At 39.2% G+C, this 27,193-nt stretch overlaps 1 long non-coding RNA gene across 1 annotated transcript in view; it reads left to right on the plus strand.

The window, feature by feature from the left end:
- LOC116421234 overlaps positions 1-20,939 on the plus strand; it is a 64,857-nt gene extending 43,918 nt beyond the window's left edge. Inside the window, exon 3 of the long non-coding RNA XR_004231538.1 lies at positions 20,804-20,939. This is a non-coding gene — a long non-coding RNA (uncharacterized LOC116421234). The remainder of the gene's footprint in view (positions 1-20,803) is intronic.
- Positions 20,940-27,193: the final 6,254 nt, after the last annotated feature.

Raw genomic sequence — 27,193 nt, forward strand, 5'->3', positions numbered from 1 at the left:
TTCTTTCCAGGCCTAAATTTTTGATCCTATGAAAGGATTACCATTGTGAATGTACAAACAGTTTTGTTTTCAATTTAGAGCACTTTGGGATACTATGGAAGAGAGTTACCAATGGGGAGAGACTATTGCTGCTACTCATTTTTTGTTCTCACAGAGACCAATTAAGCCAGGAAGGTGATCTGTTGACTTGCACCTAATTTGGATTTAAATACAGAACCGTGCAGTCACTCTCTCCTCCAGAATCATCTGAGTCCAGAGATAAGACAAAAGTTAAGAGATTAGTGATGGCCCAGGAAATGGGAGAGAGGAAAGAAATGAAGGATGATGAAGAGATGGTTAAAGAGTGAGGTCAGCTCCATCTGTAAGAGTGTGGAGGAATGTGAAGGAAGATATCTAATGCTGATGGAATCTTCTCTTCAGGAGGTCTGATAAAGGACAGTCTTTTTCTCTTTCCCATGATCCATCCTTCTTGTAGTCCATAAAGGCAGCTGTTTATTCCAAAGGTTTCCTATTCTTTAAAGTTTGTCTTTAAAAAAAAAAAAAAGCTTCTTCTTATAAATTATAAATAAATACAAATGATCATATTTGCTTTGGCTTAAAGGCTTAATCATTGGTTGACATGGAAATGCAAATAAAGGGATCATAGTGGCTGACAAAGAGTGAGACTATAGAGGGACAGAGGTTCGAACCTTCTGTCTAAATTGCTAGACTTCTATCCTGGTTCAGGGATCATGAGATGTATGACAGAGAACCTGTTTTGTTAATAAAGTGAGACGAACCTGGACTTGAAACTTCTTCCATGGTGATGAACTGTCAAGGGTAGATGGTCCCTGATGACTCATGCTACACCTTCTCTTGTTCTGTCACTCCACTCTGTAAGGGTGGAACTCAGACTGGTTAATAGAGGGAAGGATTAAATTGGTGAAAAGAGGAACTGAAGAGTTGGAACAGGCTGATGATGCTCCCATCACTTTCCAAGGTTGAGTGACAGAGACTGGAGTGAGGAACCCTTCCCATTTGTGCAAAAGTTCAATAAGTGAAACTCTGTTGGTGGTGGCTGTGGAGGTGGTGGTGGGAGTGGTGGCTATTGTTTCCTTTGTTCTGCATTAATCTAAACAAAGTTCCAAGCTCTTGTAATCAGGCACTAGTCTACACTGGGAACTTGTAATCCCTATGCAGATTTGCTAATTAGAGTTCACCTACATCTGACATCAGAGACAGGAAATCAATTATGATTGAGCCTGAGCAAGGACCCACACCTACCTGTTAAACCTTGCTTGATTTCTCCATTGCTTCGATAAGCTGTTCCAGTAGATGGGGTGCCCAAGTATAAGGAAAGGCTCTAGCATGGATGGCTTGTCTCCCACCCCTGCCTGGGCTTTCCTGATGGAAAATGCAAGTGGTCCCCAACCACTTCTTTCAGTGGTATAGAAGACAGACCCAAGTGTTGTACTGGGGACAAAAATGCCAGGGCAGAGTGTCCATGCAGGACAAATCACCTTCCTTTCCTACCATGACCATAAGACATAGTGAGCTCTCTGGTTGGAGCTTCTTGTAACCCTGGCCTTTCCCATTAGTCAAAAATACGACTAATAAAGGTTCTTGGATAAGGCACAATTGAGTCTCGGAGATGACTTTCAAATAGAGATAATGGGCGTCCTAGCAGAGAGGAGAAACTGGGAAGGAGATTGTGTCCAGGCCACCAGCACTAGGTAGGTGAGGGTTAATAAAAAAAGGGGGGGAGGAAGATTTGCCAGAGCCCCATTCCACAGATAACAAGTGTCTGAATCAGCTTCCAGAGGAGGGAGAAGCGAGATGGAATGCGGTGCCAGGAGCCAACAGGACACAAGATCTGAGACTAGAAGTGGCACGAAGCTGGTGCAAGGACTGGCAAGCGAGCCAGGAAAATCAGAGGAGAGGCAGGATCATCAGCTGACACTAAGGACTAGGCGCCAGAACGAGCAGGGGCTCCAAAAACTGGACTAATTTAGGAGCCAAGTAATTAGTGATGGCACTGGAGCCAATACAATCCATTGGAGAAAAAAAAAGTGGTTAGGGAATCTGAGGGCTTGGGTTCTAATCTAGCTATTGACACTTAGCATATGTGTGATGGTGGACTACTCAGCTACCTGGGCTTCTATTTACTCATCTGTAAAAAAGAAAGAGAGATAGAGACAGAAACAGAGAGATGGTGACAGAGACAGAGACAGAGAGAGAGAGAAACAAAGACAGAGAGAGAGAGACAGAGACAAAGACAGAGAGACAGAGAGAGATTTGGACAAGATGGCCCCCAGGGTCTCTTCCAGCTCAATTATGTTTCCATCATATTATTTTTTTTATTTTATTTTAGATAAAGGGGAGGTGCCAGATAGTCGGAGGATTGTTGTGAATCATTTTGCTTGAACCCAGAGAATGGACCTAGAAAGGGGAGAGATGTAGCAGAAGCAAATGTAAGCTTCATGAAAGGAAAAAGTTCCCAAGAATTAAAAAGCTAGATAAGCTACCTAGAAGGTTAAAGGGGTCTTCTCCCTGAACATTTTCAGATCAAAGCTGGATGGCTCTGAATGGGTCTGATTGGATGAAATATTTCTCACTATTGAGTCACATGATCCCTGTTTCCAGAGTCGGGAGACTGGACTTTAGACTCTGGGTCCAAAAAGGACCCTAGGAAGTCACATTATGTATAAAGGTGAGACAGGAAGTGATAGGAAGTTAAAGGAAGTGACAGTGGATAGCACTGATGACCATTGGTCAAGGATGGTTATATCCTTTTAGTCTATGCAATGAAAAGGCTTGGGTCTTATTTAACAGTCTGTTACTTCCAGCTGGCCAGGTTCTGGGGGCACATGGCGGGAGTTGAGAGGACTCCCAGCTATGTGTCTGGGCCTCTCCCTGCAGGGACTAAATAAATGCTTTCTTTTTGTACCTGAAGATGTCTCTGATTAGTTAATTTGGGAAAGGAGGTCTCGCATCCACCCCACATAGCTCTTTGTGAGCATGGATGCTCTTGTGGGGGTTCTTTTTCCAGACATATGGGGGGCTTGTAGCCTCCAAGGTACCATCAACTCTGAATTTCTAGGACACTGATTCAGCTGTGCTAGAATGTGGGGGCAGACCCTTAGCCCCCAACAAGCACTGGTGAAGCACAATCAATCAGAGGGACCCAGTAAGTGGGTGTAGAGAGGCTGAGGACACTGAACATCTGGAGGCTGGGGGATCCTGGGCTTAGGACTAGAAGGAACTTTAGAGGTTTTGTAATCCAAATCCCACAATCTATATATGAGAAACCGAGGCTCACAGGGCTAAATAACTGCCTGAGGTCACTTAGGTAGTAAGTACCAAAGCCGGAATTCAAATTCATGTTCTAAATCCAGCCTCATTAGACAGATCTGAGGATAGAAGAGACTTAAGAGACCAAGACATCCTGAGCCTCAGGAAGATACAGCGATTAGCCCAAAGTCACATGAATAGAAATCATAGGCAGGATTTGGCTCAGCTAGGGGGTGCAGTGAGTGGATAGCCCACTGGCCCCATCTTCCTGGATGCAAATCTAGCCTCGGACATTTACAAGCTGTGTAACCCTGAACAAGTCACTTCACCCCATTTGCTTCAGTTTCCCCATATGTAAAACGAGCTGGAAAAGGAAACAACAAACCATTCCAGTGTCTTTGCCAAGAAAACCCTGTGAACAAAGTTTATGGGGTCACATAGGGTTGGACATGACGGAATAACAGCACTGATTCTAGGACAGGGGTGAGCTAGGCTTTAGAAACATTCAAGGAGTCCACTCACTGACCCCAAAAGGTCCATGGAAAGATTTCAATGGCTCTGTGTGCTTAGATGGAAAATATTTAAAATACAATTCTTTGAAAGGGTCTATAAGGCTTCCCCAAATGGCTTAAAAGGTCTCCGGCACAAAAACAGTTAAGAACCTCGGTGTTATTTATTGGTGGATCTTTCCACTAAGTCACCCAGTGGCCTTCTTGAGGCATTAGGACCAGAATGCATCAAGAGTGGGCTGAACTAAAGACAATCTTTGCCTAGATCTTTCCCCAGCGTTGCCTAGAGCTAACCCTGGAGAGGGACACCGAGAAATGACATTTCCAGGAACTCCTTAGGATTTGCTAATCCTGGGCTTTGTCTCTGACATTCAGGAAAATGTGCACCAGTCGGCTGCCTCTTAAAGGAAAGGAAATTTTTTTTTTCTCCACTCCAAAAAGCTATTTTTCATTAAAACCAGATATTCTCTTAAGTGATATTCATAATGACCTGGCCAGAAAAAATATATTGCCAAATTCCTTTCTCAATATGGTAGTGTGAAATTTTTTCTAATTTTCACAGAAAGCATGATTCCAGGCTGAGAATTACTCAGCAAATCTGCCTTTTGGTTCACTGTCTCCTTTCCGCTGTGGCCCTAAATTTCAAAGTATAGTACCATGAAAAAAAAAAAAAAAAAAAATGACAGAGCCATGGCAGCTCTAAGCTTAAAATGAACAGACTTTCTGATTTATCCTAATTAGCCCCGATTTTGGTGTTCCCAAGGCAGAGATTATTTTTCCAACTTCTCTAGTACAACACATGCTCTAGAGAGTCCCTCTCCGTATCCACTCCTGCTGGCAGGGAAGGGCATCAGATAAAGCCTCCATTTCCTCAGAGCTCTATCCCCAGAGCATGGCTATGTATTGCTCTAGGTCAAAAGCCCCCACCAGGGCGCCTCCCCTTGTTATTGTTTGATATATGTTAGTCATCTAGATACTTTAGCTTTTACAAGGGGTTGGTTAGGAAGTTGTACAGTAAGAACAATTATTACAAAACGTTCTTCTCTCCTTAATATGACATAACTGTTCACAAGTACATGGAGCCCATGGAAAAGTGGGTTTACACTTACTGAACACATAAGACAAAGGGGTAAATTCCAGTGGGGGATTCTGGGTGGTCCTTTTGCCCTTTGATGCAATATTTATGAAATTCTCCTCAGTTGCACTGTAGTATTTTTCTGGGGTTCTGGATTCTGGATTTTAGTTTTCTACAAAGTTGACTGACTCTGTGTGTATGTGTGTATGTGTGTGTGTGTGTGTGTGTGTGTGTGTGTGTGTGTTAGTGCTGGACTTGCAGTCAAGAAGACTTGAGTTCAAATCATCCTCACTCGAGATGCAGCATTGTCTCCACTGTGCCATCAATAGTTCTCACCATCATGGAGAGAATGCTGGCTCTGCAGTCAGGAAATCCTAGTTCAAATCTTACCTCAGATACTTGCTGTGTGAGTGTGGACAAGACCTCAGTTTGTTTGGTTTTTTTTACCTGAAATATGAAGAACCTCTCAGGTCCTTCCCTTCTCCTACAAAAAATAAGTGACCTTGAGCCCTACTGCCCATAGATTCTGTCTCTCTGTCTCTGTCTCTGTCTCTTTCTTTGTCTCTGTCTCTGTCTCTGTCTTTCTCTGATTTTTTCTGTCTCCATCTCTCTGATTCTGTCTCTGTCCCTGTCTTTGTCTCTATCTCTGTTACTCTTTCTGTGTCTCTATGTCTCTTTCTCTCTGATTCTGTCTCTCTGTCTCTGCCTCTTCATCTCTATCTCTGTCTTTTTGTCTTTGTCTCTGTTGCTCTCTCTGTCTCTCTCTGACTCTGTCTTTGTCTCTCAATCTCTGCCTGTTTCTTCCCCTCACTCTGTGAGAACACAGATGTACCTGTGTATGTCTCACCACCAAACCTGAGTCCCTGAATATGTTACCCAGTATTTTCCCATAGTGCACCAGGAACGCAAATGGCTAATTTCATGTTTTCCTAAGCCCTGAACCAGGTCTTTGCACACTGTGGCCAAGTTCATAGAACAAAGGATCACTCAAACCATATTTAGTAACCGCCTACTATCTACCAGGCACAGGAGATACAAACAAAAACAGAAACAGCATCTGTCTTTAAGAAGCTTACATTCCATCAGAGATTTACAGTTGAAAAATACCTTACCAGACATCAAGTCCATTTTTTTTTTCATTTTGTAGAAAGTGAGGAACAGAGAAACTAAGGGATTTGGTCACACAAGTAGTGATAGGGCTAGGATTTGAACCCAGATCCTTTGGCTCCATGCAGAATAAAAATGCCTAGGTTTGGAGTCAGAGGACCTAGATTGAAATTTTAACTCTGCTACTTAATTCCTTTGTAAATGAGGGCAAACCACTTCATCTTCCTGGGCTTCAGGTTCCTAATTTTTAAGAAAATGATTTTACTAAATGCTCTCCAAGGTTCTGTGGTCTACTTGTGTGACCTTGGACAAGTCACTTAACTTCCTCAAGCCTCAGTTTACCCTCTGTAAAACTGGACAAGATGACCTCTTCACCTTCCTAGCATCCCAGGCTTCCAATCGGTTTCTTTCCCTTAGACCACACACCCTCCAGCATTGTGTAAGATCGAATCACAAGTTCCTTGAATAGGAAGGGTTGCATTAGGAAGGAAGTGGATCTGGGGTAACATGGGAGTCAAAGATTTAAATATCCAGCATATCCAATATCAATATCAATATTCAAGCCTCATAAATCCCTTCCTGCTGATACAGGTGGTTATAAGAAAAGATGGTTTATCTTGCAGAGTGGCCACAAATTTCTACAGAATTAATTTAAAATTGATGGCCACCTCAGTTCCCTTTGTACATCTCTGGACAAAATCATTTCATCAACGGGGATTAGAGACATTACCACTGTTCTCACTCAGTGGAGGGAGTTGGGAACCGACTGTCTTCTTTGGCCACAAGCCCTTGATGTGCTCCCACTGGTTATTTTGTTTAACTCTACTCTTTACTCCTCATACTTCTGCAATTTCTGACCCCCTTTCACTGCTCACCCAATTGGTTTCCTTCTCCCCTAATAAGCATTTCCATAGCAACCATCTCATCCTTCCAAAGGCTGAGAGAACATCTTCAGACACACACATGGCCCCAGATCCTGCCAAGGATGACCAGCTGATGGACCGTTTCCTCCATTCGGAGATCTCTTCCCACGCTAGAAGCCTGGTGGTTTAGGCTCCAAGAATAATGCCATTTTTAAGGCTTGGGGATTTTCTCTACTGCCTCCTCTGAACTTCCAAAGGTCAGTGAGCAAAGACGTTGTTGTTTTACCCTTTTGGAATAATACTCAGTAGGACATCTCTGGCTGGGAAAGCTTTGTTTAACTGGAACATTGACTCCTGGAGTCAAGAGCCAAAGTTTACATGGAAGAGAAGTCATTTCCAGTGAGCTACAAGCCAATGAACAAGGTCAACATCAGCCTAAGTTCATTCATCGCACAAGTCTCAATTATGTACTTTCTCCATACAATTAATGCCCTGTGCTGGGTTCTGAGCAAGATAGTAAGATAATTAAGACATATTATCTGTCCTCAAGGAGCTTCCAGTCCAGTGGTGGGAAAAGAATCTAGTAGTGAATCTATGGTAAAACACTATCGATCATAACTACTACTGCCCCTTGTCCCACCACTCCACATTCTTGGCTAGTTCTCAAAAGGTCTTGAAACATAGTTGAGTTTATTTGTTTTTGTTTTGGGCCAATGAATACAACTTTAATGTCTTGTAAAATTGTATAACATATTACTAAAGGGATAGTTAATGAATAAAAGAAAAAATATATTTGAGTCTTAATTGGTTCAGAAAACTGAGCATTTGGGCCATTGGTATCATTTGTTGGTTGCCCAAATACAAAAAGCCAGAAAATGAAGAGAAGAAAAAACTTCTCCCTGATGTTTGTCCATTAAAAACAATTCAGTTTGAGGAGTCCTGATCAGATAAATCAATATATTGACCACTGTGAAATCATTCCCCTGTTATTGCCAAGTGTACTTCCTTTTCTTGACTGTTAGATGGACCTAGAGCATCTTATTTCCTCCCCTTCTCAAACATAAACCAGCAGAGGACTAGCCTGGTCCTTGCTACAGAGTCCCATTTTACCACTCACATTCTACCTGTCCCCTGCCTGGACCTGCCAGAGTAGGAGGGAACCATTGTTCCATCCCGTTCCTCCCACCAGTCCCTAGCCTGAAGTTGCTAAACCTCTCCCATTCCCCCACATTCTCCTTTCCAGCTTCCCAGTGCTAACTCACTGGGAGGTGATTCATCTGAGGTTGAACCTCTTAGGGCACTGATAATCTAAACTAATTTCTCAATAACTAACAAACTCCCATCAGGTCCTTCCCGGGGATTCTGAATCCCTGTTTATTATTATTCAAACCTTAGTTCTCTCCCTCTCAATCCAACTCCATCCTATTCTAAAGCTGACCTCTCCTTCTACTGGAATGCCTGCTAATGGTACAAATTTATTTTCATCTTAAATATTTTTCTCTTACTCCTATCACTGAAACACTGTCTCTGTCTCTCTCTATGCGAATCTCTCTCTCTCTCGTTCTGTCTTTCTCACTCACTGTCTTTCTGTGTCTCTCTCTGCCTCTTGGTCTCTGTCTCTCTCCGTTCTGTCTTCCTCTACTTTCTGTTTCCTCTCTCCCTCTCTCTTTCTATCTGTTGTCTCTTTCTTTTCCCCCTTCTCTCCCTCTCTTACTCTTTTTCTCCCTTCCTCCCTCCCTCTCCCTTTCTTTCTCTGTCTCTGTCTCTCTCTGTTTTCTGTCTCCTTTTCTCTTTCTCTATTGTCTCTTTCTCCTTTTCTCTTTCCCTCCCTCCCTTTCTCCCTCTTTCTCTGTTTCTGTTTCTCTCTATATCTCTCTTTGATTTTTCTTTCTGTCATTGTCTGTCTGTCTATGCCTCTGTCTGTGTCCTCTCTCTCCCTTCCTTCTCCCCCCTCTCTCTACCCTTTATTCCTCCTGCCCTCACATTCTCTGAAATCCAATTCCATTGCCCTAGCTTTACCTTGCACAAGACTCCATCTTTTATCTCTGGGCAGTTTAATTGGCTGTTCCCCATGCCTGGAATTTTCCCCTCATTTCTGCCTTCTGACTTCCCTGAATTCCTTAGGGTCTGAGTTAAAACCCCACCTTCTATAAGAAGCTTTCCTTGTTCCTGCTTCATACTAACACATTCTCATGGGTGAGATCCCCCGGTTATCTTATCTCTTGTTCTGCATAGTTTGCAGGTTAGACTTTGAGCTCCCTCAGAGCAGAGATTGGTGTTTGTCTTTTTTTGGATCCCTAGTACTTAACACAATACCTGCCACATAGTAGATAACATTGACACATGTTGCTTATTATCTGCCTCACTAAATGAAAATCATTATCTTTCTTCCCCAAATCTGCTTCTTCTTCTAACTTCTTGATTTCAGTGATGAGCCAATCTCATGGGAAGAGTAAGACAACTGATAAATGACCTACATACTCCACTGGGAGTATATGAAGAGCCAGGATCTATATGTACAAAAATATTTATAGCAGCTCTCTTCTCAGGGCAAAAAAAAATGGAAATTGAGGGGATGGCTAATAATTGGGAAAGCATAAATAAATTGTGATATGTGATTATGATGGACAGTCATTATTCTATGGGAAATGATGAGCAGGATGCTCTCAGAAAAAGCCATGTACTCAAGCAAAGTGAAATGTACTATATGCAAAGTAATAGCAATATTCTGAGATGATCAGTTGTAAATGACTTTGCTATTCTCAGCAGAATAATGATCCATGACTATTCTGAAGGATTTATGATAAAAAAAAAAATACTATCCATATCCAGAAAAGGAACTGATTGTATCTGAACACAAACTGAAGTATACTTTCTGTCCCTCTTTAGATTGTTTTTCTTGAGGGTTTCTTTTTAAGGTGAGAGGTCTATGTTTTTGTTTTTGTTTTTTTTCACGACATGAGTTTAATGGAAATGTTTTACATAATTTCACATGTGGTTTTGTAATGGGGGTTGGGGATGGGGATAAGGGAAAGAATCTGCACTTCAAAAGATTTTTTAAAACAAAAGTAAAAAATAAGTTTAAATGTAATTGGGGGAAATATTAAACAAATTAAAAAGAAAAGAGTCAGTAGATCATGAACTCATAAGGGCAAAGATTTTCTTTTTTATTGCATCCCCAATTTTTAAAAAAGAGTGACTGTCACACAGTAGGTGTTTTAAAATGCTTATTGACTTCTTGTTGACTTATTGGACAGCATTCCTATTATGAAATGTTATATGAGACAGAATTGAACATAGAAGAGAAAAAGAAGGACATAGAGTCAGGAATACTTGGTTTGAATGTCACACACTGGCTTGGGATCCTAGGAAGATCACTTAACATTTTAATGTAACTACCTAAAGAGCACAGCTTGCAGAAAAGGTATTGATCTCAAATTTGGAGAAATGTCTCAATGGGAGCACCCTATAGTAAAGAAATTATAAACCTGGTCAAAACAAAAACATGATGTAAAAATAATATATTAAGGAAACAATTAAGTAACGAAGAAACCTTGATCAGAAGGATTTATTAGCCACCACTGACTTCTATGCTGCTTAAGGAGTACGTGTGATAAATTTTTGCCCCTTCTATATTTCCCCGCCTTAGGACATAGACAGGTCACCCTGCCCTAGTTACAGCTCTGTTCAGCATGCAAGCAATAAATCACACTATGTGCATCAAACTATTAGCCAAAGGAAAAGCATGTGTGTAACAAAACACTGCCCACTTCAAAATGCAAGAAAACCCAGCACTACCCACTAATGAATTGTCTACAGCAGCATGAGACAGAACATACTATAATACATCTTGTTGGAATCTGTAGGGACCACATACAGTAGTGAAGAGTACTCTGCATTCCCATTCAGAACTGGGTTCAAATGTGCTATTTAGGGTCATACACGATCTTCGGCAAGTCACTTCCCCATCCAAAGCCCATTTCTTCAATGGAAAAGTGGGATGATCCTCTTTGTACTCAACCCAATAAAGATTTTCTGAGAAAAGCAATTTGTAAGTCTTAGCACGCTACAGAAATTGCCCCTGCGTTTATTAGAGGGGTCATCTACATGGAAGCTTAAGAGCATCTGCCCTCAATCATGGGAGTCCAGAGTGCAAATATATTCCACATGAGGCATGACATGGGTTGCCTGGCTCCATTCTTTGTAGACTATTGTAGGAAACTAAGAGTGACCATGAAGGAATTAAGCAAACAGGCTGTGGTGATGATGGCCCAGTGCCCGCATACCATTTTCAGTGACTTGGCGACTCCAAGACTGAACTGTTCTCAGACAATGGGAGTCATCAATGGGACCCACAGATCAAGGGCTCTGTTTACTTGGGTCTTCCCACAAAAGAGTCCTAGAAACAACAAATTGTCCTTGCAAATGGAAATGAGTAAAGGCTATAGAGGCAAATTTCATCTTGAAGTAGATTTTTTTTTAAAAATTGAACCATTAATGCTGTCCAAAAGCAGAATGTACTGGCTGTCTCTGGAAGGTGTGAATTACCTCTCACCCAAAATCTTCAAAAAAAAGTCTAGAATATCACTTTTTGTATGAATAAATGAAAAATATTTATGTAGGATTTTCTTGTGATAAGTACTACTAAACAATAAAGATGCAAGTCAAAAAGGGAGAGAGCTCCTGCTCTCAAGAAGCTCCTATTCTAAGAGGGGAGATGACTCATCAAGAAGGTTTCAGCTGCAAGTTATGAAAAAAAATCCAGTGGTTTTTATGATAGTGGGAAAATGGGAAAGGAAGGGAATAAGCATTTATACAGTATCTCCATACTAAGGGTCTACAAACAGTATGTCATTTAATCCTTGTAACAACCTTGTATAGTTGGTGTTATTATCCTATACATTTTACAGATGAAAAAACTGAGGCAAATTGATTTCCTCTGGGTTATATAACTAGTAAGTATCTGAGGCTAGATTTGAACTCACATCTTCTTGACTCTATTCCTCCCTCTATATTCACTGTATCACCAAACAGCCTCAAGTCAGATGATAATGTCTCTTTAAGATATCATTTCCACTGATAAATTATATATATTCTAATGCTGAACCATTTAATGGTGTCAAGGATTTTTTTTCTGAGTCTTCAACAGTCATGTCTTATGTAGTTTACAGGAGCAGGTACCTTAGCACTTGATAGCTGGCACATAGTAGGTGCTTAATAGATGCTTACTGACTTCTTGTTTGATTAAACCGCATTCGTATTGTGAAATTACTTAGGTGAAAGACAGATTGACATAGAGAATAAAGAGAAAGCCTTAGTGTAAGGGAAATTTGTGTTCCAAGACAGACCCACCAGATTCTGGTGTGTGACCCTAGAATAAGTTATTTTCCAAGTAATGGTTGCATTGGACACAATGTCGAGTCCCTTCCGAATATGAGATCATAACATTGAGGATAGAATAGTACCATGGAGTAGCTACAGCACACAAAAATATGGTGGCACAGCGTCATTTAAAGAAAGGAGCAAATGCAATCCTTGTGGCATCTAAAAAAAAAAAAAAGGAGAAAAAAATCATCCAAACAATCAATACATCAAAAAATATTACTTCATTCAATGTTCCACATCTGTTAACCCTTTACCTTTGGAAAGAAGTGGGAGGATATCTACTTCAGTGTCAACTTGTTCTTTATGATCATGAAACATTTATTTTTTTTATCACTTTGTCATTGCTCTTTCCATTTACATTGTAGTAGGCACTGAAAATAATGTTTTCCTGTCTTTGCTTACTTCATCTTGCATCCCTTCATAGAAGTATTCCCATGCTTCTTTGCAATCATCAATTCATTGTTTCCTGTGGCATATGACATTTGTTTACATTCATGCTACTAGGCAAAGTGCTGCTGTAATTATATTAAAGTATAGCTTCCCCCAAAAAATGTTCCTTTAGGGCAAATGTCTGGCAATTAAATCTGTTGATCAAAGAGTATGGACTCTTTAGCTATTTAATTCAGAGAAATCCAAACTGTTTTTCAACTACTGCTAAAATCTCTTAGGAAGCTATTATTTAAGTAATGTGGCTCTATTGACTAGATATTTATATTTCACTAAGCATTTGGCCTCATTCTCTTGTTGATGATCATCTTCTCTGTACTAGATTATATGCTAAAATATCATCCCTTGTGATTAGAGGTCTAATAGAAGGTCCACAGACATCTAGACCTTTATCTTCATGTTGAGATAAAAAATAAAAGTCAAAAAAATGAACACAAATAGGCTGCCCAAACTTGGGTTCAGGCCTGTCTAGGCAGTACATATGCTTTAGATGCCATGTGGTCATTGCCACATGAAAGAGGAAGCCGATCCTTCTTGACCTTTCATATCAAGTGGCTTGAAATAGTACCAGCATGGTTTGAAGCTGGAAGGGAAGTGAACACTTTGGAGATGATTAAAAGCGACTTTTAAAAAATCCATTAAGTCATTGACTCTCCAGTCTCAGTCAATAAGAGGATTTTTTATTATCTCAAAAAGTCCCCAAAGTTTCCATTTGTTCAACTGAAGCACAGAAAGCACATTTCCCAGGTCCATAATTATAAATCCACATATCAACTCAAGCCCTGTTATAATTTTTAAATGCCCTTCAGTGTGTCCGAATCCTAAATGGACAAAGCATATTTCAAAACATAATTCTCAATCCAAACTGTGATATAAACAAATAGAGGTCAAAATATGGACTATGTGTATACTTTTTCACTATATCATAAATATTTATTCAAAGCACCAAGGGGTTCTTGTTTTCTGCCACATATCTTTGAAGATTTTTTTTTTCCTGGTCAAGAGCTACAATGACCTGTAAACATGTTCGATTTCAAAGCAACATTGGCCAGCATGGAAACACGTGGCTGCCATTTGGAAACTTTGGATCTGAAACCCTCCATTTCCCTTGAAGAACAGACTAGATTTCCAGACTAGACAAAGCAGATGGTCTAAGAGAATTTCTTGTCCAACCAGTTTAACTCTGTTTCTTATAGGGAAGATTTTCCCAACTGGTCAAGCATGAACAGCTAGAGACTGATCTTCATGGATGAGCTAGCTTGGCCATATACATCTCCGGAAAGTTCTTCACCAACTAAGACTACCAGAACCTCAGGTCCACAGGACATAAGGCCAGTGATCTTTCTATTCAGTAGAAAGAAAGAGAGAAGTCTCTTCTGCCCCATACATAGTAGGCCCTCAATAACCAATTTATTGATTAAATGATGACCTCCATCTTATAGGCTGTGTCAGTAGTATTTGCATATAGAACTAAAGATCTCTGCAAGCTGTCAGCTACTTGTGGGCAGGAAATCTGTCCCATACATCTTTGTATTCTCTGCAGCACTAAGTACCAAGCTTTGCTTGTAGCAGCTGCTTAATTAATGATTGATCCTTCAGAGACCAAATTCCCCTCAATTCTACTACCAAATCCACCCCCCTATTGAGTTCACTGTATCATCTGCATAAAAGTGACAGCTGAAGCTTTAGGAATGGATGAGATTACAGAGGCAAAAATGTGTAGAGAGATTAGAGGGATATAATAGGTAATGTCATACACTGGAGAAATGAAAAAAAGACATATTTTTACAATTACGGGCAAAGGAAGAATTCTTCACTACGCCAGCGGTAAGGACAATCATAAAAGACAAAACGGGCAATTTTAGTCACATAAAATTGGAGAGCACTGTGTAAACAAAATCAAAAAAGTTAGAATCAGAGGGGAACAATTAACTAGGAAAACTCTTTACCACAAATTTATCTGATAAAAGGAAATTGATACAAGGATATAATAACAAAAACAAGCCTCAATTAGATAAATGGTTAAAGAAGATGAATAATCACTTAGGAGTAGGGGAAAGAATGCAAGCTATCAGCAACTATGTGGGAAAATGTTCCAAATCATTAATCTTAAAATAAATGAAAATTAAAACAACTCTGAGATTTCCCTTCATTCTCATCCATTAGCAAAGATGACAAAAGATAAAAATAGCAATCGTTGGAGGGAATGTCAGAGAATGGGCACACTGTTACTTGGTTAGTGGAGCTGCGAATTATTCCAACCATTTTGGAAATACATTTTAGAACTGTATTTAAAACATCACCCAAAACTGGAATGAAATCAAAAATATTGTTGGAATCCTAGTGTCAACTCACCTTGAAACAAGGTGAAAACTCAAGAGTGATGTCAGAATCCTGGTGTTAACTCAATAGAATTGATACAGTGCTTATTGGTTCACATCTTAGAGTGAATCCTTACCTTGTTTCAAGTTGAGTTGACATTGGGATTCCAACATCTCAGGCATATTATTCTATAGAGGTCAAAGAAAGAAGAAAGCTGGAGTTATTTTGGCAGCAAATATTAGAAATAAAGTACCCCATCAGTTGGTAAATATTTGAACAAAGTAAGTCATTTTGAAAATGTGGGATGTTATTATTCTATAAAAAATAATGAAAAGGACAAGTTGAGAGATCCAGGAAAATATGAATTGTTGCAAACTTGACTGAGCATAAGAACGAGCACAAGTTTTACAATGAATACAATCATGTAAAACAAATCAAAATTTAAAGCCTTAAAATCTTTGATCAATAATGATTCCAGAAGACTGATGATAAAACATGTATCACATCTTTTAGAAGAGAAGTGCTAGAGTAGAAATGGAGAATAAGAGAGACATTTTTCAGAAACTGTGGGTTGGGTTGTTTTGTTTTGTTTTTGCATGATAATTTTTATTTGTTGCAAGGAAAGACTTTTCGGGAGGAGGATAGTTTTGAATGAAATGCAGAGATAGTGATAGTAATAAGAATTTAAAAAGTCAATATTTATAATATTTAGAAAATAGAAGAAGGAAATTCAGAGGGAGTCATGGGAAGGTGGGGAAGTACTAATGCTATTGTGTTTAATATAATCTATACTTTTAAAATGATTAACATAATAAAAATTTTATTGCAGTTCTCTTTTTCTGTTCTTTGAATAATGAAATTTTTAAAGCTAATAATTCAAAGAAAAATTATATTATAAAAAGATGAGTTTGAAAGATTCAGAGGAATCTAGTGATTTGTATGAATTTAAGTGAGTAGAACCAGAAGAATGTTTTACTTAAAAACCATAATAATGTAAAAGTAAAACAACATCAAAGGACCTCAGTCCTTTGAGCAACATAATCATCAAACATGATTTCAAAGGACAAGGGTGAACCAGGTTTCCCACCTCTTGGCAGAGAGGTGATGGACAAGAAGCACAGATGGAGGCAGACATTTTCATACACGTCCAATGTGTTTTATTGGACTATGAATTTTTTGCAAGAAAGCACTTCTGTTTTTTGAAAGGAGAGAATTGCTTGTCAATGAAAGTGATAACACAGTAAACCAAATTAGAGAAGCCTGGGGGAAATTTCCTATCAGGTCTAGGAACAGGGAAAAAACTCCATGACCAGACAAGGAACACAGAAATCATGGTAAATAAAATAGATTGTTTTTATTACATACAATTTCAAAAGACTTTGCACAAATAAATCTAAGAAAGCTAAAATTAAAAGAGAAACAATTAAATGGAAAAGTCTCATTTTCAAGATATATAGATATATATGTGTATATGTGACACACACATACACACACTTTTATATAAACTTAAGAATAAAAGCCATTCCCCAGTTAATAAATGGTCTAGAGATATATACAATGGCTCTCAAAAGAAAAAAAACTGAGGCTATCTGTAATAACATTTCAAATTTTTCCAGTTGTCATACAGTTGTTTTTCAGTCATGTCTAACTCTGTGACCCATTTGGGAATTTCTTGGCAAACAGACTGGAATAATTGTCCATTTCCTTCTCCAGCTCATTTTGCAGGTAAGGATATTGAGGCAAACAGGGTTAGGTGATTTGCCCATACTCACACAACTTATTAGTGTGACCCTGTAAGGTCATCTTTGAACTCAAAAAGTTGTCTTCCTGACATTCTATTCACTATACCAACTAGCTGTTCTTTTAACATGTTCTAGATCCTACTAATTAGAAAAATTAAAGCAATTCTGAAATTCCATCTCATACACAACAAATTGGCAAAGATGCTGTAACCACTTTCTGAGAGGAAATAACGTAAATATTTAAGACTCAGTGAGCTCCTGGATAATGGAAGTGGGTGCTAACCAGACATAAAGCCAACACCTTAACTTCATTAAAGTCATTACTTTATTCACCCTTGACCAGAAAGTACCAGCAATTTAAGGAACAAGTGTTTTGTTTAAAGAATAAAAACTGTTTATTGAACTTTTCCCTGAGCTCTGCAACCACAATTTACCTGATGGCATGGCTCTAACATTTGTTTAGAAATACTATGAATTATGAATGGAAATAGCTTGTGTCAGAGAGAGATTTTTCAAAGCCATGGAAAATCCTGCCCTTTTTTTGTATTTCTCTCTTAGTAGGAATGCTTAGGACTAGACTGATGCAATTAATAAATTCATCTCTGGAAGGATTGTACCTAAATTCAGAGAGCAAACTTTTTCCTGCCACGTTCCCATGCCCAAAGTTGTAATCACCTTTGGTCTATCTCATTCCCCTTTTTCTCTTAAATATTGCCAGTCACCAATTCCTTTCAGACTCACCTTCCTTTTTTGCATCTGACTTTCACCAATCTCATCACCTCATGCTGGACATAGAGCTTTAGTCTCCCCAATTTCAGCCTTTCCTTTCTCTCATATCATTGCCATTTTCCATCATTTTTTTTAAAGATGAAGCCATTCCCTGACTCAGAAACCTTCAATAGGTCCTCATTTCCTACAATAACCAACATAAATTATTTTCTTGTTTCCTTATAACTCCCAGAACTTGGTCAGAACTAATGGTTGAAGTGTTCCTTCCCTGAGAGTCTCTTTCTATGGGAATTAGAACCTTACTCCTGACTTCTGCTCCCAACAGATGATCTGGGGGGTAGCTCCCCACATAGCACCTTTGGAAGGCAAAGCCAGACAGCCTGCAGATCCTAAGGGTTGGAAATGCCAGTGGTGCCATCGGAGGGAGATGTACGCAGCAGGAGGAGCCATCTCTCACCTCCAGGTTTAAACATCCTCTGTTTCTTCCTACTACCCTTATACTCAACGTCAAGGACATACACTAATCCTCTGGAAACTCTAACTTAGAAATTACTTTCTAATGTGAGTAGGATCTAAACAACCACATTACTGAATAATCATTTAACCATTATATAGCCTTTGGTTGCATGGCTCAGGTGCTGTCTTTCATAAATTTGTACTAGAAGAACGCAGCATGACACCTGTTAATTATCCAGCAAAGGTGCTTAGTTGGCGGAGTGTCATATTTGAGTTGCCCACTAGGTGGCTCCCAACTTGATCACTAGCACAGTTATCTGTTACTATCTATTGTATGTTTGAGGAGGAGTCCTTCCCTAAGAGGCTTCTGTCTCCCTGATGGTCACAGAAGATTAATCATACAAACGCCCAGGCTGTTCTTCTCCACACACAGCCAAGTCCATGTGGTAGATGATATGGCAAACACCTGTCTGGAGACATTGGCGTCCAACTATAATCTAAGCCCTTCTCCCTTGTCTTACCTAAATGTTCAATAGATTGGATGGAATCCCAGACATACACACCTGTAATTTGTAGAAAAGAATGGATAAAAGAGGTATGACCTCCCCAATCAAAGGACGTGGACTAAAGCTACAAAGCAACCCCACCCCAAGTTCGCCAGTCATGAGATTCATGACAAGGAATTCCTGGAACTCTTAGAAGTTCAAGAACTAAGATTTTAGGTAGGGAGCTAAAAAAGTATCCAAGGCAATCCCAATGGACTTTGGACAGAAAATACCATCTGCATATAGAAAAAGAACTATGGAGATTGAATGTTTTTTTATTTTCTCTCCCATAGTTTTTTCCCTTTTGTTCTGATTTTTTTCTCCCAACATGATTCATAAAGCAATGTGTATTAAAATAAATATATTTTTTAAAGTATATATTTTAAATAGTATTATTTAGCCTCTCTGACAACATTTGTTCAAAACTCCAGGTAAATCAGGGAGAAGTAGTCACCATCTCTAGCTGGGAACAGAAATTGCTTTTCTGATTTCTCTTTTCTTTAATTATCTCCTTGGATGTAGGGGGGAGGGGAATGAGAGGGGTCACTGGGTAAGAAACCATCTGAGTATAATAAAATGAGGTTCCTAGAGCAGAGTACATTATTTCATGTATGACCTGACCAGAGGGAAAAAAGGATGAACTATAACCTCTTTCCTTCAAGTTAATGCAACCCAAGTAACCTTAGTATTTTTTGGCTGCCATATCACATTGTCGACTATGAGCTGGTAGTCCATTTATTTCTCATAGAACCATATTCACATCTTATAGAATTTTACTGTTTGTTTACTGATGAATAAGGAGAAAAAACAAGAAGCTCAGTAGCTGAATGGATAGCATAGTGACCCTATAAAAAAGGGTGGGCAGCAGTATGGGTAGACAGAAAGGAGGGAGAATGAGAGAAGAATCTCATTTTAGAAATGGAAAGGAAAGAGACATCCAACTCTCACAAAAACAAACAATGGAATGTATTTCTGATACCAGGAAACATTTCAGAAACTGGCAAAATCTCATTCTGTTTTTTCCCCTTTGCTCTCCTTTGCTGAAGTAAGTCAGGATTTGTTTTTAGCTGAATCAAATTTATAGTAATTTCAATAAAGGGAGGTGAGTTATGATAGGAGAGGGAAAGAAGATCTCAGTTGCAAATAATTCTGTTTCTATCTCCTTGCCCTTTAGAGAACAACATGGGACCACCATGGGCTAGGATCAACAACAAAACTAACCAACTGCTTTCTGGGAAGTCAGAAACCATGACCACTGACACCAACTGCTCCTCCTCCATCTCCTTTGTTGTCTATTCATATTTCTTCTGCCCTTCAAATACGAGAGTTGCCTGGGACTCTGTGTTCTGCTTACTTCAATTCTATTTCTTCATTTCTTTTCATAATTTCAGCCATTCCCATGGCTTTAATTATCACTTCTTTACAGATCACTGCTAAATCTACATGTCCAACCCTAATCTTGCTCTAGCACTTGGGTCTCATATTTCCAGATCTTTGTTAGATATTTCTATTTGGTGTCCTACTGACCTTTCAAATTTCATATACCCAAAATGAACTCATCTTCTCTCCCAAATCTATCCTTTCCTGTAATTTCTCTATTATGAATGGTACCATCATCCTCCCAGTCACCTAGATCCTCCTAAATCCCCCAATTCATTCAGTTGTCATGTATTACTTATTTTATTAATTCAATATCATAAGCATCCATAGACTCCTTTGTAATTTCACCTCCATCATCCTAATTTAAACCTAATATCTTCTTGTCTACAATACTGTATCAAGAGACTGAATTCACTCACCCAAAGAGAGGCCAGGTACATCTCCCTCTCACAGAATTCTAGGAGTACTTCTGAAAGTTTGAGAGTATTTTTCTCTAATGGAATCATTTTAAGCCATATAATCTTTTTTTTCTTATTCTGTTCTTTTTGAAGAATTATGAATTTTTAGCATTTTTTAAAATTTTAGTTCCAAATTCTCTCCCATAGCCCATCCCTTTGAGAAAGAAAACAATGATATATGAAATTGTGCAAAACATTTCCATATTTACTATGTTGCAAAATAATAAAAATAATATTTAAGCAAAAAAAATAAGGTGAAAAAATTCTGTTTCATTTTATACTGAGTTGATAATTCGCCCTCTGAAGGTATATGGCATTTTTCATCATGAGCTGTTCTGAATTATCTTAGATCATAGTATTGATCAGGGGTAGTTAGTTCTTTAGTGGCTGATCATCCTTGCAAAGTTATTGTCACGTGTACAATGATCTCCTGATTCTGCTCACTTCCCTTCACATCAGTTCATATAAATCTTCCCAGGTTTTTCTGAAACAATCTTCCTTGTTCTTTATTATAGGGCAGTGATATTCCAGTGAGATGTCTCTCATAATAACAAAACAGTAAAGCAAAACTACTAATACAATCTGATGGAAGCGGATTTCTTCGACAAAGAGAAGATCTAACTTAGTTTCAATTGATCAAGGATGGGCAGAAGCAGCTACACCCAAAGAAAGAACACTAGGAAATGAATGTAAACTGCTTGCATTTTTGTTCTTCTTCCCGGGTTATTTATACCTTCTAAATCCAATTCTCCCTGAGCAACAAGAGAACTGTTCGGTTCTGCACACATATATTGAATCCAAGATCTACTGTAACCTATTTAATATGTATAGAACTGCTTGCCATCTGGGGGAGGGGGTGGAGGGAAGGAGGGGGAAAATCGGAACAGAAGTGAGTGCAAGGGATAATGCTGTAAAAAATTACCCTGGCATGGGTTCTGTCAATAAAAAGTTATTTAAAAAAATCTAGTAATACAAGTAATCTTTCTAATGTACCCATATGACATTAGACCATGTTTTATGCTTTGTCCCTTAAAAATTTCTTCAGTGGCTGGTCATTCAAGTCAATTCAATTCAGTAAGAATCTGAAGTACTGTGACTGCTAGACCTTGGTACTGGAAAATCTAAGTTCAAATGTGGCTTCAGACACTGGAAACTAGGAACAGGGCTTGGGAAGGGAATGAAAGTCAACCTAGACCCTTCATCAAAATGGAAGTCCTAGTAAAACTCATTTACCAGAGAAGGGAGTATGCTTTATGGAAGGATATTTTAGGCTAAGAAAACTCTAAGGGATGGTTAGATGGTCCAGGGTGAAGAGTTACAAGTTCTGAGCAAAGTTCCAGAATGAGACAGACAGAGGCTTAGTTTTAAAGTCCAGACTGGAAGAATGAGGAAGTCCATTCCTCATTTATAGATAGCTCTGATTAATAAGAATGTTCTCCTTATATGGAGCAGAAATCTGCCTTCCTGTACCTTCTGTCTGCTTCTAACAAATTAATTCAGTCTTTTACATTGCAGCCCTTCTTTAGCCACCAGCTTCTTAAACTGGTGGTCATGACCCCATATTGGGTCTTATAAATGATTTGGGGGAATCACAAAATTATGATTTATTGTCAGTAAATGTTCAATTAATATGCCTATATACCCAGGGTCATATAAAGATTTCTCAACCAAAAAGGGATGGAGAGTAAAGTTAGAAAAACTCACCTTCATGAGTTCAAATCCAGTCTTAGACACTCACTACCTATGTGACCCTTGATAAGTGACTTTATCTTTTTTGCCTCAGTTTCCTAGTCTATAAAATGAGCTAAAGAAGGAAATGGAAAACATTTCAGTATCTTTGCCAAGAAAACTCCAAATTGGGTCATGAAGAATTGATATGGCTGAAATCACTGAACATCAAACAACAAGCCCTTCAGTCTCCCTTCTGTAGATATACAATAACTAGTTCTTCCATATCAGATTCAGTCTAACCAGGCCAAAAGGACTTTCACTCCCATCCCACATTCTAGAACACCAAGGAGCCTTAAAATTGATCACATTTGAGTTGTGTTTTAGTCAGCTTTGGGCTGGGGGCTAGCATGGCCCACTACCTCTCATTCTAAAGCCATAGCATTCTAATATACACATATCCCTGCCCAGAATTCTTTACATATGACTTTCTCTGTAACTTTACATTATAGATGATTTACTTAATGAACCCGTGGATAGTACTTTACAGTGACCCATATTTACATTTTATCTTAGATTTTTTCTCAATATTTTAGTGTTTCAAGGTCTTTGTACATGCAAATTCTTTCATCTAAAATGAAAGGAAGACCTTCCCTCCCTTCCTGAAATCTCATCCTCTTCTCTTCATCCTCTGCACAAATTCCAGAGTATTCCAGAAGCTTAGATCTGACTTGTTCATGTGTCCTCTCACCTGAACTTCCATAGTTCAGTTTCTACCCATCAACCCCACACTTTTGTACTAGCTGTCTCCTATAGCAACAATGCCTTCTCTACTTAGCCCTGCCAGTTAAAATCAAAAGGAGGATTCTCATCCAGATCTTCCTACTCCAGAGCCAATCTCTAACCCCTTTGTGTTGCTAGTCTTTCCAATTCTTTGTGCTACAGTGCATCATTCATCCTTAATTTTGATACTGAAACCTTCTCTGAAATTATTCCCACAAAGAATCATCCCAGTTACATGTCCTTCCAAGCCATTTTCTCCAGCCCTTTATCCCCAGTGGAATCAAAGGCTATAGAATGGGGTGGAGACAAGGTACACCAAGAGAACAGTGCCCGAAGGTCCTTACTTTGTTTCTCCCTTGATGACATTCATCTCTGGGTGAATCTGAACATTAGGAAGAGCCAAGTACTTTATGAATACTTGACCCTGCATGTGGAAGGCCAGCCAAGGCAGAGTCAAGGTCTGCCAAAAAATTAGAAATGACATTTGTCAACCAGGAAGAGAGAAGGAAGGGAGCTTGACCTGCCTTCCATCATAAAGAGAGAATGGATATCCCTGGGGAGGTCATTCTCTGAATGTTCAGTGGGGTCAGACCTTGAGAAATAGGAAAGCTCAATTAGAAGCTGGGTGTTACCACAGGAAATGGCAATATCTTTGGTGGGGACTTGCTCCCCATTGTATACTAGACCATGATCCTGCCCTCCCTGCTTTCCTGAGAAAGCCTGGAGGCAGTACTTCTCATTCCCTTGACCAGATCATACAGGGTCTTCACTGCCCTTTTCTAGGGCCTAATTAAAGGAGTCTAGAAGTCAAAGGATCTGGATTTCAAGGCCTAATTCTGTTGTTCATTCTCTGAATATCCATGACAAAGACAATCAGTCTCTGGTTTGAGTACCATCTCTGCCGATTTCTACCTGTGTAACCCCAAGTAACACCCAATCTTTCCCGTTAAATTATAGTCAAATGTAGGCATCAATTCTGATAGACCTGGCTCTTTTCAGCAATGAGGGGATTCAGGCCAATTCCAAAGACTTGTGATGGAGAGAGCAATCTGCATCCAGAGAGAGGACTGTGGGGACTGAATATGGATCATAACATGGTATTTTCACCTTTTTTGTTGTTTTTTTTGCTTGTTTTTTTTTTTGTTGTTGTTCTTTCTCACTTTTTCCCCTCTTTGATCTTATTTTTCTTGTGAAGCATGATAAATGTGGAAATATATTTAGAAGAACTGCATGTGTTTAACCTGTATTGGATTAATTGCTGTCTAGGGTAGGAGGGTGAGGGGAAGGGAGGGAGAAAATCTTGAAACAAAAGGTTTTGCAAGAGTGAATGTTGAAAACTATCTTTGCATGTATTTTGAAAATAAAAAGCTATTATAAAAAGATAAGTGAATAAACCTGTAGTCGAGTTCAAATGCTATCTTTGGTGCTTGCTACTTGTGTGACTTTGGGAAAGTTATTTTACTCTCTCTGAATCTCAATTTCCTCACCTGTAAAATGGGTAGGCCATATGACCTCTGAGGTCCCTTAACTCTGATCCACCTCCTGGTTTCTTTTAGCCATCAATTCTCCTTTCCAAAGAACAAGTCTCCTGGATTTCAAAGACTCCACTATCCCCTTCCAGACTGAGCCAAGGCCCTGCTGGCCCTATGTTCCCAGAGGACTTCCTCTGTCTCAGTCAGAGCTGAGACAGCAGACTTGCCTTGGATCAATGAGGTTTATACGTTGAAGGGACCTTAGAAATCTCCCAACCAGAAGGGACCCTCTTCTCTGACCAAGAATCCCCCTAACAATATCACAAACACATAACCACCTAAGCCAACTCCCTCATTTTACAGACAATTGGGAAAGTGAAGTTACTTGCCCCAGTTCACTGTGGTGATTGTGACACGGCCTTGTCTTCCCCTGGACACCTGTCACAGGACACTTGTCACTGGACATCTGCCACCACAGCTGTTGGCTCAGCCTGCCTCTGCGCTCTGCTATTGCTGAGTCACAGCTCAAGGAAATTGTTAGAAGAATTTAGGGTCTCTGTAAGAAAACAATTAACTGACAGTACCTATTGAGAGAATATCTCAGTAGCTATAAAACTTTTATTTTAAATGGCCAGGAGGGAAAGGGGCAAGGAGGATACAAAAAAAAAGGTAACTTTAAGTGTTTAATGCCTTGTTTAAATGTGTGTGTAGAGTTCTGAACAAAATTGTAGTTAGCAAAAACTGACACTTTATCATATAATCCCCTTTTCTGATATATATATATATATATAAACATATATATATATATATATATATATATATATATATTTAAATGTTTACTGGGGTTTTTAAGTTCATAGTAAACAAGAAAAATAAATAACATTGGACTTTTCTAAATTATGGATGTAGCAACAGTTCATTATTACTCGCAGCAGGCAGGGGAGGGAGAAGAAAGCCACTTGGAACCTGTGGCTTGCTCATCACTGTGGCATAATAAGGACAGATCGCATCATCATTGTGTTGGTAAGAATATCTCTATAAAATATGACCAGAACTCACTTTTAGGTTACCAAGTGCCTTCTCTATGTGAAATCTTATGTGGAAGTATTATTTTAGGAAATATTTTCTACTTTGGCCTGGCTAACCATTCCAAGGATAGTCAGTCCTGAGGCAGTCATTTAGTTCTGATGATTTCAGGGAAGGAGGAAGGGAGAGAGAGAATCAGACAGAGAGAGACAGACATAAATAAACAAAGATAAGAGACAGAAAAGGGGGAGGAGGAAAAGGAAGGAAGAGAAGGGAAAGGAGGGAAGGAAAGAAAAAGGAAAATAAGGAAGAGAGGAAGAGAAGGAGAAGAGGGGAGGAATGAGGGGAGGGAGGGAGGAAAGGAAGAAAGGAAGGAAGGAAGGAAGGAAGGAAGGAAGGAAGGAAGGAAGGAAGGAAGGAAGGAAGGAAGAAGGAAGGAAGGAAGGAAGGAAGAAGGGAGGGAGGGAGGGAAGGAAGGAAGGAAGAAAGGAAAGAAGGAAGGAACGAAAGGAGGGAGGGAGGGAAGGAGAGAAGGAGAGAGGAAGGGAGGGAAGGAAAGAGGGAAGGGAAATGACTTTTTATATCTAATCCAAATATTTCTTTGTATACTAAAGAAAACAGTTCTTTAAAGGTTATATGACTTGTCCAATGTCATGCAAATAGAACTAAAATCAAGGTCTTCTGATTCCCAGTCCAATGATAGCTTCATGCTGCCATTCCCCCTTTTTAGATAACATAGTTTCTTACTTTCTCTCCAACTTTCTGCACATTTGCTGAGACCTTCCTTGCCTCCTCACACAAGTTGTCTGTGTGTGTTTGGGGGAGTTGGGGAGGAAAGGATTTCACTTTGCTTCACAAACTTTTTGTCCTTGCCAAAACTTTGCACAAGAAAGGGCCTTGTTTATGAGCTGTCTGGAGAGGATCTGTGAATCAATGGAGCATTGTTCAATAAATAATAAAAACCAGAGACATAGCATTTTGATTTTTATATGAGGTATCTGCAGAGGGGTCAAGGTATAAAAATTTCCCAAGTGCAACCACAGGGCATCTTGCTCCAGGAAACACCATGTCATGGGGTCCAATTAGTAGAACAATAAATCAACAACTGAAGACAGAGCCCAGGAGCAGGCTGGGGACTCTTGCCATTTCCCAAGATCGGACTGTACCTGAGAACTTAACACTTTTCCAGTCTAAAGAGTAGCTATCTCCCAGTAGTCAGTCCCTGGACCTCCCAATGATAATATTTCTGTTAACTCTAGAGCCTCGTCAGAGAACCTAATTGGCTAAACCTGGTGTTCCAAAGATAGACAGGGATTTGAGATCCTACTTCTGGAGGGCAATAGAATATTAATCATTCCCATTGCTCCAGATCAGAGTTCCTGATCTGGGAATGGGAATTTTTTTAATGTTTCAATAACCATATTTTCATATTATAGGTTTCCTTTGTAATGTTATATATTTTATTTTATTCATTTAAAAACTGTATTCTGAGAAGAGATATAGAGGTTTCATCAGACTTCCAAAGCAGATTAAGAAGTCCTCACTGGATTTATCTGTCCTTCTTTGTGCTTAGCTGGAGGCCTTTTTTATGATCCACAGTTATTAAGAGATTTCATACACAGAATCATCGTATATATTTTACATTTATATGAGTGTATACATGGGATTTCCCAGCTCTCCACCCCAGATAAAATATAAGCCCCTTGAAGACAAGACTTTTCATAATCTGTTCTTCCCCTTGCCTGTAGAACATCACCTGACACACAATAGATTCTTATATTGCTTATTAAACTGAATTAAATTCACAAATTTTAGGACTGGCAGAGACTTTAAAGGTCAACTGATTTAACCTCCCTAATTTTATAGAAAAGCTTGAAACAGAGCCCAAAGATTTATTCCAGGTCATGTGATTGTTCTTCTTCTTGTTCCTTGGAAGTCGAAATAGGACATTGAACG

The sequence above is a fragment of the Sarcophilus harrisii genome, chromosome 2 (assembly GCF_902635505.1).
Source record: "Sarcophilus harrisii chromosome 2, mSarHar1.11, whole genome shotgun sequence".
In the NCBI taxonomy this organism is placed as follows: domain Eukaryota; kingdom Metazoa; phylum Chordata; class Mammalia; order Dasyuromorphia; family Dasyuridae; genus Sarcophilus; species Sarcophilus harrisii.